The sequence below is a fragment of the Mesoplodon densirostris genome, chromosome 17 (assembly GCF_025265405.1).
Source record: "Mesoplodon densirostris isolate mMesDen1 chromosome 17, mMesDen1 primary haplotype, whole genome shotgun sequence".
NCBI lineage: Eukaryota > Metazoa > Chordata > Mammalia > Artiodactyla > Ziphiidae > Mesoplodon > Mesoplodon densirostris.
In genome coordinates, this window is record NC_082677.1 from 63,701,900 (window position 1) to 63,715,484 (window position 13,585).

The 13,585-nt window shown below is 39.0% G+C and overlaps 1 non-coding gene and 1 pseudogene across 1 annotated transcript; one reads left to right on the forward strand and one right to left on the reverse strand.

Moving 5' to 3' along the window:
* The window catches only part of LOC132477441 (ATP-binding cassette sub-family C member 4-like), a 164,777-nt pseudogene extending 151,497 nt beyond the window's left edge, over positions 1–13,280 (forward strand).
* On the reverse strand, positions 7,718–7,843 carry LOC132477843 (U6atac minor spliceosomal RNA). The gene has a single exon (XR_009530347.1). It is a non-coding gene; the product is annotated as a U6atac minor spliceosomal RNA (small nuclear RNA).
* Positions 13,281–13,585: the final 305 nt, after the last annotated feature.

Below are 13,585 nucleotides of genomic sequence, written 5' to 3' on the forward strand. Positions count from 1 at the left end.
ATTTCTTTCATCAGTGTCTTATAATTTTCTGCATACAGGTCTTTTGTCTCCTTAGGGAGGTTTATTCCTAGATATTTTATTCTTTTTGTTGCAGTGGTAAATGGGAGTGTTTTCTTGATTTCACTTTCAGATTTTTCATCATTAGTATATAGGAATGCCAGAGATTTCTGTGCATTAATTTTGTATCCTGCAACTTTACCAAATTCATTGATTAGCTCTAGTAGTTTTCTGGTAGCATCTTTAGGATTCTCTATGTATAGTATCATGTCATCTGCAAACAGTGACAGCTTTACTTCTTCTTTTCCGATTTGGATTCCTTTTATTTCCTTTTCTTCTCTGATTGCTGTGGCTAAAACTTCCAAAACTAGGTTGAATAAGAGTGGTGAGAGTGGGCAACCTTGTCTTGTTCCTGATCTTAGTGGAAATGGTTTCAGTTTTTCACCATTGAGGACGATGCTGGCTGTGGGTTTGTCATATATGGCCTTTATTATGTTGAGGAAAGTTCCCTCTATGCCTACTTTCTGGAGGGTTTTTATCATAAATGGGTGTTGAATTTTGTCAAAAGCTTTCTCTGCATCTATTGAGATGATCATATGGTTTTTCTCCTTCAATTTGTTAATGTGGTGTATCACGTTGATTGATTTGCGTATATTGAAGAATCCTTGCATTCCTGGAATAAACCCCACTTGATCATGGTGTATGATCCTTTTAATGTGCTGTTGGATTCTGTTTGCTAGTATTTTGTTGAGGATTTTTGCATCTATGTTCATCAGTGATATTGGCCTGTAGTTTTCTTTCTTTGTGACATCCTTGTCTGGTTTTGGTATCAAGGTGATGGTGGCCTCGTAGAATGAGTTTGGGAGTGTTCCTCCCTCTGCTATATTTTGGAAGAATTTGAGAAGGATAGGTGTTAGCTCTTCTCTAAATGCTTGATAGAATTCGCCTGTGAAGCCATCTGGTCCTGGGCTTTTGTTTGTTGGAAGATTTTTGATCACAGTTTCAATTTCAGTGCTTGTGATTGGTCTGTTCATATTTTCTATTTCTTCCTGATTCAGTCTTGGCGGGTTGTGCATTCTAAGAATTTGTCCATTTCTTCCAGGTTGTCCATTTTATTGGCATAGAGTTGCTTGTAGTAATCTCTCATGATCTTTTGTATTTCTGCAGTGTCAGTTGTTACTTCTCCTTTTTCATTTCTAATTCTATTGATTTGAGTCTTCTCCCTTTTTTCTTGATGAGTCTGGCTAATGGTTTATTAATTTTGTTTATCTTCTCAAAGAACCAGCTTTTAGTTTTATTGATCTTTGCTATCGTTTCCTTCATTTCTTTTTCATTTATTTCTGATTTGATTTCTATGATTGCTTTCCTTCTGCTAACTTTTGGATGTTTTTGTTCTTCTTTCTCTAATTGCTTTAGGTGCAAGGTTAGGTTGTTTATTCGAGATGTTTCCTGTTTCTTAAGGTGGGATTGTATTGCTATAAACTTCCCTCTTAGAACTGCTTTTGCTGCATCCCATAGGTTTTGGGTCGTCGTGTCTCCATTGTCATTTGTTTCTAGGTATTTTTTAATTTCACCTTTGATTTCTTCAGTGATCACTTTGTTATTAAGTAGTGTATTGTTTAGCCTCCATGTGTTTGGATTTTTCACAGCTCTTTTCCTGTAATTGATATCTAGTCTCATAGCATTGTGGTCAGAAAAGATACTTGATACAATTTCAATTTTCTTAAATTTACCAAGGCTTGATTTGTGACCCAAGATATGATCTATCCTGGAGAACGTTCCATGAGCACTTGAGAAAAATGTGTATTCTGTTGTTTTTGGATGGAATGTCCTATAAATATCAATTAAGTCCATCTTGTTTAATGTATCATTTAAAGCTTGTGTTTCCTTATTTATTTTCATTTTGGATGATCTGTCCATTGGTGAAAGTGGGGTATTAAAGTCCCCTACTATGATTGTGTTACTGTCGATTTCTCCTTTTATGGCTTAGTATTTGCCTTATGTATTGAGGTGCTCCTATGTTTGGTGCATAAATATTTACAATTGTTATATCTTCTTCTTGGATCGATCCCTTGATTATTATGTAGTGTCCTTCTTTGTCTCTTCTAGTAGTCTTTATTTTAAAGTCTATTTTGTCCGATATGAGAATTGCTACTCCAGCTTTCTTTTGGTTTCCATTTGCATGGAATATCTTTTTCCATCCCCTTCCTTTCAGTCTGTATGTGTCTCTAGGTCTGAAGTGGGTCTCCTGTAGACAGCATATATATGGGTCTTGTTTTTGTATCCATTCAGCCAATCTGTGTCTTTTGGTGGGAGCATTTAGTCCATTTACATTTAAGGTAATTATCGATATGTATGTTCCTATTCCCATTTTCTTAATTGTTTTGGGTTCATTATTGTAGTTCTTTTCCTTCTGTTGTGTTTCTTGCCTAGAAAAGTTCCTTTAGCATTTGTTGTAAAGCTGGTTTGGTGGTGCTGAACTCTCTCAGCTTTTGCTTGTCTGTAAACGTTTTAATTTCTCCATCAAATCTGAATGAGATCCTTGCTGGGTAGAGTAATCTTGGTTGCAGGTTTTTCTCCTTCATCACTTTAATTATGTCATGCCACTCCCTTCTGGCTTGTAGAGTTTCGGCTGAGAGATCAGCTGTTATCCTGATGGGGATTCCCTTGTGTGTTATTTGTTGTTTTTCCCTTGCTGCTTTTAATATGATTTCTTTGTGTTTAATTTTTGACAGTTTGATTAGTATGTGTCTTGGCGTATTTCTCCTTGGATTTATTCTTTATGGGACTCTCTGTGCCTCCTGGACTTGATTAACTATTTCCTTTCCCATATTAGGGAAGTTTTCAACTATAATCTCTTCAAATATTTTCTCAGTCCCTTTCTTTTTTTCTTCTTCTTCTGGAACCCCTATAATTCGAATGTTGGTGCGTTTAATGTTGTCCCAGAGGTCTCTGAGACTGTCCTCTGTTCTTTTCATTCTTTTTTTATTTTGCTCTGCATCAGTTATTTCCACTATTTTATCTTCCACCTCACTTATCCGTTCTTCTGCCTCAGTTATTCTGCTATTGACCCCATCTAGAGTATTTTTTATTTCATTTATTGTGTTTTTAATCGATGCTTGATTCATCTTTAGTTCTTCTAGGTCCTTGTTAACTGTTTCTTGCATTTTGTCTATTCTATTTCCAAGATTTTGGATCATCTTTACCATCATTATTCTGAATTCTTTTTCAGGTAGACTGCCTATTACCTCTTCATTTGTTAGGTCTGGTGGGTTTTTATCTTGCTCCTTCTCCTGCTGTGTGTTTTTCTGTCTTCTCATTTTGCTTATGTTACTGTGTTTGGGGTCTCCTTTTTGCAGGCTGCAGGTTCGTAGTTCCCGTTGTTTTTGGTGTCTGTCCCCAGTGGCTAAGGTTGGTTTAGTGGGTTGTGTAGGCTTCCTGGTGGAGGGGACTAGTGCCTGTGTTCTGGTGGATGAGGCTGGATCTTGTCTTTCTGGTGGGCAGGTCCACGTCTGGTGGTGTGTTTTGGGGTGTCTGCGGACTTTTTATGATTTTAGGCCACCTCTCTGCTAATGGGTGGCGTTGTGTTCCTGTCTTGCTAGTTGTTTGGCATAGGGTGTCCAGCACTGTAGCTTGCTGGTCGTTGAGTGAAGCTGGGTGCTGGTGTTGAGATGGAGATCTCTGGAAGATTTTCGCCGTTTGATATTATGTGGAGCTGGGAGGTCTCTTGTGGACCAGTGTCCTGAAGTTGGCTCTCCCACCTCAGAGGCACAGCACTGACTCCTGGCTCCTCAATTTGGGATGATTTGTTGTCCATTCATGTATTCCACAGATGCAGGGTACATCAAGTTGATTGTGGAGCTTTAATCCGCTGCTTCTGAGGCTGCTGGGAGAGGTTTCCCTTTCTCTTCTTTGTTCTCACAGCTCCTGGGTCTCAGCTTTGGATTTGGCCCCGCCTCTGCGTGTAGGTCGCCAGAGGGCGTCTGTTCTTCCCTCAGACAGGACAGGGTTAAAGGAGCAGCCTCTTCGGGGACTCTGGCTCACTCAGGCCGGGCGGGAGGGAGGGGCACGGAGTGCGGGGCGAGCCTGCAGCGGCAGAGGTCGGCGTGACGTTGCACCAGCCTGAGGCGCGCTGTGAGTTCTCCCAGGGAAGCCGCCCCTGGATCCCGGGACCCCGGCAGTGGCAGGCTGCACAGGCTCCCGGAAGGGCGGTGTGGACAGTGACCTGCGCTCGCACACAGGCTTCTTGGCGGCGGCAGCAGCAGCCCCAGCGTCCCACGCCCGTCACTGGGCTCCGCGCTTTCAGTCGTGACTCGCGCCCGTCTGTGGAGCCCCTTTAAGCAGCGCTCTTAATCCCCTCTCCTCGCGCACCAGGAAACCAAGAGGGAAGAAAAAGTCTCTTGCCTCTTCAGCAACTCCAGAGTTTTCCCAGACTCCCTGCCGGCTAGCTGTGGCTCACTAGCCCCCTTCCAGCTGAGTTCTTGCCACCAGCCCCAGTTCTCTCCCTGCGCTCTGACCGAAGCCCGAGCCTCAGCTTCCAGCGCCGCCGAGGCGAGCAGACAAGCCTCTTGGGCTGGTGAGTGCCGCTCGGCACCGATCCTCTGTGCGGGAATCTCTCCGCTTTGCCCTACCCAGGTATGTGGGGAGTTTCTTGCCTTTTGGGAGGTCTGGGGTCTTCTGCCAGCATTCAGTAGGTGTTCTGTAGGAGTTGTTCCACGTGTAGCTGTATTTCTGGTGTATCCGTGGGGAGGACGGTGATCTCCGCGTCTTACTCTTCCGCCATCTTACCCGGAAGTCCTGTATCATGTTTTTAAGATTCCACATGTAAGTGATATCACAGGATATTTGTCTTTGTCTGACTTACTTCATTTAGTATAAGCTCTAGGTCCACACATTTTGCTGCAGATGGCATTATTTCATTCTTTTTTATGGCTAATATTCCATTGTATATATATGCCATGTCTTCTTTATCCATTCATCTGTCAAAGGACACTTAGGTTGCTTCCATGTCTTAGCTATTGTAAATAGTGCTGCAATGGACATTGGGGTGTATGAGTATCCTTTTGAACCATGGTTTTCTCCAAATATATGCCCAGGAATGGGATTCCTGGATTATGGTTCTATTTTTAGTTTTTTAAGGAACTTCCATACTGTTCCCCATAGTGGTTGTACCAATTTACATTCCCACCAATAGTGTAGTAGGGGTCCCTTTCACTCCCAAACTATTTAGGTCTTCTGCCCACTTTTTGATTAGGTTGTTTGGGATTTTTTCTTTTTTTGATACTGAGCTATATGAACTGTTTGTATATTTTGGAAATTAATAGCTTGTTGGTCATCACATCATTTGCAAATATCTTCTCCCAGTCCGTAGGTTGTCTTTTCATTTTGTTTATTGTTTCCTTTGCTGTGCAAAGCTTCTAAGTTTAATTAGGTCCCATTTGCATATTTTTGTTTTTATTTTCATTACTCTAGGGAGTGGATCAAAAAAGACATTTCTGCAATTTATGTCAGAGTTCTATGTTTTCCTCTAAGAGTTTTATAGCCTTACATTTTTTGTGTGTGTATGGTGTTTGAGAATGCTCTAATTTCATTCTCTTACATGTAGCTGTCCAGTTTTCCCAGCACCACTTAATTAAAGAGACTGTCTTTTCTCCATTGTACAGTCTTGCCTCCTTTCTCATAGGTTAATTGACAAAAACTATAGGTGTGTGGATTTATTTCTAGGCTTTCTATCCTGTTCCATTGATCTATATTTCTGATTGTGCACCAGTACATACTGTTTTGATGACTGTAGCTTTGTAGTATAGTCAGGGAGCGTGATTCCTCCAGCTCCATTTTTCTTTCTCAGGATTGCTTTGGCTATTCAGGGTCTTCTGTGTTTCCATACAAATTAATTTTTTTGGTTCTAGTTCTGTGAAAAGTTATCATTGGTGATTTGATAGGGATTGCATTGAATCTGTAGATTGCCTTGGGTAGTTATAGTCATGTTGACAATATTGATTTTTCCAATCCAAGAACACGGTATATCTTTCCATCTGTTTGTGTCAGCTTCGATTTCTTTCACCAGTGTCTTATAGTTTTCAGAGTACAAGTCTTTTGTCTCCTTAGGTAGGTTTATTCCTAGGTATTTTATTCTTTTTGATGCAGTGGTAAATGGGGTTGTTTCCTTAATTTCTCTTTCTGATCTTTTGTTTTTAGTATATAGGAATGCAAGACATTTTTGTGTGTTACTTTAGTATCCTGCATTAAGGAATTCATTGATGAGTTCTAGTAGTTTTCTGGTGGCATCTTTAGGATTTTCTATGAATAATATTATGTCACCTGCAAACAGTGTCAGTTTTACTTCTTTCCAATTTGGATTCCTTTTCTTCTCTGATTGCCATGGTTAGGACTTCCAAACTATGTTGAATAAAAGTGGTGAGAATGGACGTCCTTGTCTTGTCCTGATCTTAGAGGAAATGCTCTCAGCTTTTCACCATTGAGTATGTTGTTAGCTGTGGGTTTGTCATATATGGCCTTTGTTATATGTTAAGGCAGTTTCCCTCTATGCCCACTTTCTGGAGTTTTTTTTTTTTATCATAAATGGGTGTTGAATTTTGTCAAAAGCTTTTTCTGCATCTCTTGAGATGATCATATGGTTTTTATTCCTCAGTTTGTTAATGTGGTGTATCACACTGATTGATTTGCAAACACTGAAGAATCCTTGCATCCCTGGGATAAATCCCACATGATCATGGTGTATGATCCTTTTAATGTGTTGTTGGATTTGGTTTGCTAGTACTTTGTTGAGGATTTTTGCATCAATGTTCATCAGAGATATAGCCTGTAATTTTCTTTTTTTTTGTGGTATTCTTTGTCTGGTTTTGTAATCAGGGTGATGGTGGCCTCACAGAATGAATTTGGGAGTGTTCCTCCCTCTGCAATTTTTTGGAAGAGTTTCAGAAAGATAGGTGTTAATTCTCTAAATGTTTGATATAATTCTCTTTTGAAGCCATCTGGTCCTGGAATTTTTATAAATCACTGCTTCGATTTAGTACTTGTGATTGGTCTGTTCATATTTTCTATTTCTTCCTGGTTCAGTCTTGGAAAGCTGTGCATTTCTAAGAATTTGTCCATTTCTTCCAGGTTGTCCATTTTATTGGCATATAGTTGCTTGTAGTAGTCTCTTATGATCCTTTGTATTTCTGTGATGTCAGTTATAACTTCTTTTTCATTTCTAATTTTATTGATTTGAGCCCTCTCCCTTTTTTTCTTGATGAGTCTGGCTAAAGGTTTTTCAACGTTATCTTTTCAAAGAACCAGCTTTTACTTTCATTGGTCTTTTCTGGTTTTCTTCGTCTCTGCTTCATTTATTTCTGCTCTGATCTTTATGATTTCTTTCTTTCTACTAATTTGGGTTTTGTTTGTTGTTCTTTCTCTAGTTGCTTTAGGTGTAAGGTTAGGTTGTTTATTTGAGATTTTTCAAATAAACTTCCCTCTTCAAACTGCATTTGCTGCATCTCATAGGTTTTGGCTGCTTGTGTTTTCATTTTCATTTTTCTCTAGGTATTTTTTGATTTCCTTTTTGATTTCTTCAGTGATCCATTGGTTGTTTAGTAACAAATTGTTTAGCCTCCACGTGTTAGTGTTTTATACATTTTTTTCTCTAATTGATTTCTAATCTCATAGTGTTGTGATCAGAAAAGATGCTGGATAGGATTTCAGTTTTCTTAAATTTACCAAAAAATGATGGTTAGATGCCCTGAAGCAGGTGGCAATGCCTTAACCATTTGCATGTTGTCAGGCCCAAGGACCTCTTCCATCCTTGTCAAGGGGAGTGCTAACCTTCTCTTCTTTCATACAACACTCAAGTGCACTCAAGTGCCTTTCTTTGATTCAGTTTCTGACCCTGAATCCAACCTGGTTCAAAACTGAAATTAAGTCCCCAGTTTTCATTTGCCTGATGTGTCTTTGATTGTCTTTTGATAACAGATTGTAGATGTGTCTCCTGCAATGGCAAGTTATTATAGTTAGGTTTAGGCCTGAGATTTAATCTTAGCCCTTAGGGGTATGTTTTATCTTAGTTCTGTTATGCTTTCAGTTTTTAGTATTCTTATTTTAAAACCTTTTATTTTGTAGTCTGTAATTTTTGGTTTTTTGTTCATTATTTTGTGTGTTGCTTTAATTTCTTCCAGGAATACTTTATTTCCTTATTATTGACTCCACATTATAAACATTGACAACATGTTTCCCTTTTCTCCATTCTGCCAACAAATTTTAGTTGTTTAAATGGTTTTTCTTCTACTGTTCACCTTCAAATCTTTAAAAATACTTAAACCTCTATTATTTTACTTACCTGTGTTAAATGATACTTTTTGCATCTCTAGTTGACTAAAGTTTGTTCCTTGTATACTGTTTTTAAAAGTTTGAGTTGTGAGTCCTTAGTGGGCCTGTGAAATCCATTTAGTCAGTCATGACCAGCATGTTTTAAGAAATGAAATAGAAAAGAATGGAATGGACAAAGAATAGCAATGTATCTTTCCTAGTAACAGTAAATATTTCATTAAATTCCTTTCAGAATAGATGAATATAAATATAGACAGTGAAATCTGTACTGGTACTCAGTCTGTACTGGTACTCAATGTAAATTTATTTACTACTGTGGGTGGCAGTACAAATAAAGGTTTGAAAACAAGGCTCTGTATCATTTTGTGCATTGGAGTTAGAATCCCTGACTTATTGTAAATATAGTTAACCCTTGAACAGTACAGTTTGAACTGCACAGGTTAACTTGTGTTCACTTTAAAAAAAATTTGTACTGCAGTACTACATGATCCACAGTTCGTTCAATCTGTAGATATGGAGGGTGACTGCAGTGTTATATACAGACTGTCCAGAGGATCAGCGCCCCAACCTCTACGTTGCTCAAGGGTTAACTGTATGAAATATTTACCTGCTGCATCTCTAATTTGATAAAATTTGATCTTCTTTCCTGGATTCTTAAAGGATTCTTTCTGTATTTTGAAGGTCATTAGTTTTTCCTAGGACATCATACACTCTTGATCTCTAGATTCGAGTCTTTTATTTCTAAGCATTTGCTTGAATTACATCTTTGAATTTATTTGATTAGACTCTCCTCTTTACAGCTATCTATAATGTATATGTTGCTGTCCTTTGTCTATTTTATAAAGCTATTACCTCCTTAATCCTTTTAAATTTTTCATTAATTTAGTTATTTGCCTTGCTTTCTCAATCCTATCCTCCATGTCTCATGTTGTTTTTTCAGCAGTGACTAATCTTCATGCTGCCTTTTAGAATGATTTCTTTGATGTTTTCATTTTTCTCTTCCATTTCACTTTCAGCCTCTGTCAACTCATGTTTCATCATTGTTGCTGTGCCATCTTTTCCTGTACTCTTGGATGTCCACAGGTTGACTGTTCTACTACATTTTCTTTGAATGTATTATATTTTTAAAATAATTTTCATCTTTTCAGTGAGTATTTTTTCATCCATCATATGCTCATCTTATTCCTTCATTTTTGTTTGTGTATTTTACAGATCCTATACTACTTTTTTATTACTGTTATTCCTACTACTCACCTTTGAATTGGTTTGTTTTAGACCATATATCTGTGGGATAGTTGTGGCTAGGGCATCATTTGAGACCAAAGGGAATTCTCTGTGCTTAACACAGAAGTTCCACATGGCCTAGAGAGAAAAAATAAGCAAGTGAGAGAGAAATCGAGAACACAAATTCATTTAGCCTGTATTCCTCCCTAGCCTGCAGAGATGGGCAGTCAATGGTGCTTGCATTTGAAAATCTCTCTTCTCCTAGGACCTCACCAATCTACATGCTTCAGGCAAAGATACTGATTCTATATGATTCCTCACTGGCATTTGCCCCTTAGTTGGAGAGCTATGTTCTCCCATGATGCTGAGATCTGCTCCCCTTACGTACCATCTCTGTCGTGCCACAGCCCACTGGATCCAGTTGCTTAATGTAGCCTGTCCAGATATTTTGTCCCTTGGAATTTCAAATGACTCCTGATTTCATCAAAGATTGGGCTTATTTTTTTATCTCCCAATATCCTTGCTGTTTAGGGTGATTTCTGAAAGGATAAGGGGAAAGAATATTCATTATTCCGTTAAGTTAAAAGCAAAAATCCTTTCTAACTCTCCAGCACTCTTTAACTTCGGTAATGTACCTGCCAGTATGTACACAAAGTTAGACCTGCTCTCAAGATGAGGAGTTTGAGGGTTACTGGGATTGAACTAGGGCCATGCAGTTCAGGGAGAATAAACGTATAGTCTTGAGCCAGAATTCTACATATATTGAAGCACTAATTGCTGGCTTTTATCCATGCAAGTGAGCTTTTATTGCTGTGCTGCTCTTAGTAAGATCTAATTCCATGATGGTGGTTTTATTTACAAGCTGGAGTTTAAGTACTAGACTGTTTTAACCTACATTGGAGGAACTATAACGAACCATGCCCGAGAGAAGAAAGGGAAGAGGTCCAAGAAACCCACCACTCACTGGTCTTATGTTCTGCTTACCATGAATTGAGTATTTTGGGCGTTATCTCTTTTAATCTTCACAACCATTCTGAGCTGGCATTATTATCCCTCAGATGGAGAAACTGAGGCAGAAGAACCGAGGTAACTTCTCAGTCACAGATTAGAAAGAGTAATTTTTTAACCACCTTTCTGCCACCCAGGTTACCATGTTCACTGAGCTAAATGTGTCTCCACTGGGCTTCTTTTAAGATAAAACTACAAGATTCACAAAAGGGCCTCTGAGATGATCTGTTTTCATCATTCAATCTGACTGATGCTGCTACTTTCCGTGGACTAAGGGGCCACGTCTCTGAGCAGTATCATAATCACACCCAACACTTAGCTCAGCGTGTTTTAAACCTGCAGTTTGTGGCCATCACTTAGTTCCTATGAGGTAGGTCATTGTCTCATTTCACAAATGCAGTGGAGAAAGCTTAAGTGATTTTTCTAGGGTCAGCAGTGGTTCCAGGAGAGAGAGAGAGGCGAGACTGGGCCTCTCCATTCAGGCTCAGCCCATCCACAAGGACTCTGCTAACAAGCGTTCAGTCATCTCAACTCTCTTCATAACCCGCCCTATGAAAAAGATGCCTTCTGTCACTTCTGCTGTCAGCCAGAGTGTAGTCTACACCATGAGAAAGAGAAGGGTCAAATCAAGGCTTTTATACACAGAAAGCTTGTTTTCTGTATTCGGTTTCAATTATTGCAGACCATGAAGCAAAGGCCATTTTGGTTAAAAGGTGCTAGTAATATTTTCTGGGCTCCCCTGGTGGCGCAGTGGTTACGAGTCCGCCTGCCAATGCAGGGGACACAGGTTCGAGCCCCGGTCTGGGAAGATCCCACATACCGCAGAGCAACTAAGCCCATGTGCCACAACTACTGAGTCTGCGCTCTAGAGCCCGTGAGCCACAACTACTGAGCCTATGTGCCACAACTACTGAAGCCCGTGCACCTAGAGCCTGTGCTCCGCAATGAGAAGCCACTGCAATAAGAAGCCCGTGCACTGCAACAAAGAGTAGTCCCCGCTCACCGCAACTAGAGAAAGCCTGCGCACAGCAACGAAGACCCAACACAGCCAAAAATAAAGAAAAAATTTTTTTCTTTTAAAAAATTACATTGAGAAGAGTTATAGGGAGAGGAACCAGGTGATTTTGGGAGGACCGTCAAGCAGTAGAAAGTTAAAAGTATTTCCATTTGTCTTCGGGCTGTTTTTAGTTTCACCAAGAGAGTACATAATAGATAACCATACAAAATATGGCTAGCTTTAAAAAATGGAGGAGAGAGATCATATGCAATTAGCCTCTCCCCAAAGGCCTTATTTTTTTAAATTCTTGCATTATAATGGAAATAGCCTCAGATCTCACCCAGTGGGGTCCACGCATTCTTGGAGAATTTCTTATTTTTCTGCTTAACTTAAGGGACATTTTAATGTATAGCATTTCATATTCAGTGCTGTTCAGAGGCGGGTAGCAAGTATGCAAGCAACAAGAGAAAAAGAAAGTACACTTGATATGAAGGTAGGTGTCTCAGTGCTTTTCTATTTCATGTGTGATGTCCATTATCTCTCATGATAACTTTGTTGACAGCACCCACAAATGTATTTGGTCCCAGGTTTTATAAAATAAATCCGTAATCCTATGTTTAGGTGACCCAGATCCTGACACAAGTCAGCCTCAGATAGATGGTACATTTTCTGTTATAAAGATTCAAACAAAACATTTCACATTCCTCTTTGGGGGAAAAAAATGACATTTGAAGTCCTTTTTCAAAGAAATACATTTTGAGATAACAGCTCACAAACCTTGACATTATTTCATTTTGTTCTGCACATCTGTCAAGGAACTGAGATACAATACAGCTACTAAAAACTGATGATTGTGGAATAGAGAAACTTGACAGCATTTCATTTCCTTTATGTTCTGATTATACATTTATCAGAAAACCTTTATTTCTTCCAGTTCAGCTAGAAATAGGTAGAATTCAAGAACTCAAAGGCCTGGCAAAGACCTGTCCTATTATTTGGTATCATCTTTCTTTTTCGAAGTTGCTTGGTTGAGTCTTTGTTAAAGCTTTTGATTCTCTTTTCATTCCTGTGACCCACCATCCACAGATCACATTTCTATAGGCCCTATAACTGCTTTGCTGCACAAATTAAATGCCAGCATATTTCATACATATATGCCAGTGTTTCAATGCTTGTCAGTCCGAGTTTATAAAATATAGGGATGACAACCTGATATTAACATCCAAATCTGGTGTGCTCATTTTATGTGTGAAAATGAGAAACCCTTTTCAGACACTAGATTTCCCAGCCTCTCTGTCACCGTTTTTAATATATCTCCAAGTTTTGAGTCAGTAAAATGATTCTGCTTAACAATGTAATATAGTGATAAAACATATCTGTGAATCAGAATGAGCAGAACTCAAGTGGATCTACAGGTTGTTTGGTATTAAGCTCAGCCCCACTGAGGGTTTTAATGGGGCTACTTCCTCCATAGAATAAATACATCCCTTGTTTTTTTTATTGTGCCTCCAGTAGTGATATGATTTGCTTCACATAAAGAAGTGGACCTAGAAATGCATTGCCTTAGGGAGGAGGACTTTAAAACTTTTAAACATGTTGTTTCTGTCTTTTTTCCCCTCAGGTGCACTTCAAAATGACATAGACAGATATTACGCACAGTGACCATGAGGTTATGAACGCTTCCAATGGACAGCCCTCAGCCTTAACAATTTTTGAGTCAGCACCATGATTCTACCATGAGGTCAAGTCTATTCCGAAGGCATTTCTCCAATAGTTTTTGCACTGCATAAGCTATATTGTATTTTCTTTACACCAGCAACAAATATTTACACATACAAGATGTTCATTTATTTGGATTATTTTCTCCAACTTCACCCAACGATTCTAAGCTCTTACAAAAGGATTATTTTTATTATGTTATACTACTTTTTTTCTTACCTAAATCAGAGGTACAAGCCGCCAATAAAAGCTGTCTCCCAGTTTTTGTGCCTTGAGAGACTCCAGAGACAAAGCACATTTTCTAAGGTGCAAGAC